The 3,051-nt window shown below is 33.4% G+C and overlaps 1 non-coding gene across 1 annotated transcript; it reads right to left on the reverse strand.

The window, feature by feature from the left end:
• Positions 1 to 908: 908 nt before the first annotated feature.
• LOC115898545 lies at positions 909 to 1,015 on the reverse strand. Its single transcript, XR_004058255.1, has one exon. It is a non-coding gene; the product is annotated as a U6 spliceosomal RNA (small nuclear RNA).
• Positions 1,016 to 3,051: the final 2,036 nt, after the last annotated feature.

The raw sequence follows: 3,051 nt of genomic DNA on the forward strand, positions 1-3,051 counted from the left end.
AGTTTTTTGTATTTTTTTAGTAGAGACGGGGTTTCACCGTGTTAGCCAGGAGGGTCTCGATCTCCTGACCTCGTGATCCGCCCGTCTCGGCCTCCCAAAGTGCTGGGATTACAGGCTTGAGCCACCTCGCCCGGCCCACTAATCTTTCTTAAAGGTAGGTGTAGCTCACATTTATCTCGATGTCTATTATTAGAAGTCTTTTGGTCTTTAGTTAGAGATTTGGTCATGTTTTTATGACCAGTAATGTGTGGTAGGAACTAAGCTCTTGTTTGTATCAACTAGCCTATGGTAAAATTAGTTTTGTTGTATGTTGTTTCACTTGACATCGCAGTTTTCAAGAACCTATCTACAACTCTAAGTAAGGACTTACTGTGCAAATGTGTTATATATCATTTTGTTGCTTTATAAGGACTCGCTAAATAGCAAACTAGTTGACATTTTCACAACTTACTCATTTTAAAAGTACACAGGGGGGTGATGGGTGCACCAAAATCTCAGAAATTACCACTAAAGAATTTATCCATGTAACAAAAACCTACCTGTTCCCCCAAAACTACAGAAATGAAAAACAAAAGTACACAGGGTTTTTACAGTTTCATAATACAATGTAAACCAAAAATAATTGTTTGATGATAGCCACTCCTTTAGACTCATTCATCAGAAAAAGAGAAAAAAAAAGGCATTTCCTAGGAATGGCTAGGACCCTGAAGATCATAAAACATACCATCAAGAGTACTTTTTAAAAATTTTTAGTTCATGTGGTTAGGTCACTGACGTCAAAGCAATGATGTGTCTCACAAGAACAGATGTAAGTTTTCAAGTATTTCATAATTTAAACGCATTGTTTTCTCAGTGTTTCAGTTTACAGTAATCAGAATCTGATGTCTATTTTTTTTTTTTTTTTTTTTTTAAATATGGAACGCTTCACGAATTTGCGTGTCATCCTTGCGTAGGGGTCATGCTAATCTTCTCTGTATCGTTCCAATTTTAGTATATGTGCTGCCGAAGCGAGCACTGATGTCTATTTTAAAGAATCTGAGACTATTGCTACAAATAGCCCTACAATTTGCATAAAAGTAATATCAATGAATTGATGAGTTTAAGGTTAAATAGTTATGTAGAGGTAATAATGTAAGTTAAACATGATAAATAAACACACTCATTTTCCACACATGGATTCATCAAAGTAAAACATGAATGTTGTCTTTAATACCTCTTAATGCATGCTTTGTTTTGGCTATTTCCAACTGTATAGTTCTGTTTTAGAGAAATACTTAATGACAGACAACTGAAAGACTAACTTTTTCATATGTCTTTAAAATTTCGAATGTAAAAGTGACACAGGAAGGGGACACCTAAGTGCCAGAAATAAGTGCCAGAGTAAACCTGAGTGCCAGAGTAAAAATCAACCTTCCAACCATCACAAAAACTTAATGTTTTATTAGGGTTTTAGAATGTAATGCATTTTTGTTGGAAATGTATTAATTTATGTAATTCTTTTAATGATCCCATAGGGGCCTATCTAATATGTATGTATGAGACATCATGACTCAGATTATGAACTTTAATATATTAAAACAAATATCTTCATTTTTACTATATATCTCTCTAGATCTAAAGTTGATAGACCAGCTTTGGATAGATGCTCTGAACGATGCTATCTCACTTAAGATGTGAATATCAAATGGTAATTTCTTGTTGCTTATTAACCAATACTTATTTAAAAATGATAAAGTCAATACGTTTTATAATGGTATCTGCACATATACTTTATGAATAATAATAGAATTAAACATACAATGAAATCTTGCTAACCTAGGAAGATATAGAAAGCAGATGTGAATGAATAAACAATTTAAATTACCATTTTAATACAGTTGGTCTCAGTAAGCAGCATTTTTAAAACTACATTCATGGGTTCTATAATAACCCTACATTCATGGGTTCTATTATTAAAGTGTGTATTTATAATTATTATTTACATATAGGTAGCACTCTGTTTTTCAAACTTTTCTGCCCCATTTTGTTAGCACTGTTAATTTGCATTGAGTTTTTTTAAAGTTTATCAAAAGTTAATTTAAATCTGGTTATCAAATTTTCAGTCTAAATTGATGGACTCTAAATTAATACCAGAAACTTGTTCTCAAGTGTCCTAATTCCACTCCTAACCATCCAATCTTATTCATAATAACTTTATATCTCTTTTCAATCTATAGATTTATTTTCATACGTATCATATATATTACAACATACGTTAGTCTTTTTACGTCCGGTCTTGAATTGCTCTAAGTGCTTCTCCATACTGCAAAGATGTCTCTGAAATACAAATCTGATGCATTCATTTGTTTAAACCCCTCGAGGATTCCTATTATTCCAAAGATAATATCCAATATCCTTAGTAGAGTTTTAAGGCCCTTTATCTTCTGGCCTCTGTTTATCTTTGCTCCTCATCTGCCCCAAGCTTTCTAACTCCTAGACTCTAAACACCAACCGAAAAACAAAACAAACGTCTTTATTTTTTGCCTCAGTCATACTGACTTCCTTGAACATCTCGCACTTAACTCACACTCCCTTGCTTCCAGTCTTTGAACATTTTTCACCATCCTCCTATCTTTTAAAAAACTGATTTAGGTGTTCCTTCTGTCAGACGATGTCCTTCCAATGGATTAATCACTTTTTGTACTTAATTTCCCCTGACTAGTTTGAAGTTTCTTAAGTGACATCCTCATAATTTTATTCCCAACTCTTAGTGGTTTTTCCATGAAAAAATAACTGATTCAATGCAATGAAATTAATTTTCTTGTAAAGTGTTTACTTGTAGTTACCAAAAAAAGTTGCTAGCACAATAGAGGATGGACAAAACTTATTATTAAAATTAAAATGGTCAAAGTTCTTCTGCTTCACTCTGCAGACTTGCTCTTGCAGCACAATAGTCCCATAACAGAAGCCATGGAAATGATTTAAAACAAAATCAGATTCTTCTGGCATAATCCAATCCCCATAACCTCTTCCCATCTCATCTCCTACCTCTCTCATGCCTACTCAAACCTT

Source organism: Rhinopithecus roxellana, chromosome 6 (genome assembly GCF_007565055.1).
Source record: "Rhinopithecus roxellana isolate Shanxi Qingling chromosome 6, ASM756505v1, whole genome shotgun sequence".
Lineage (NCBI taxonomy): Eukaryota > Metazoa > Chordata > Mammalia > Primates > Cercopithecidae > Rhinopithecus > Rhinopithecus roxellana.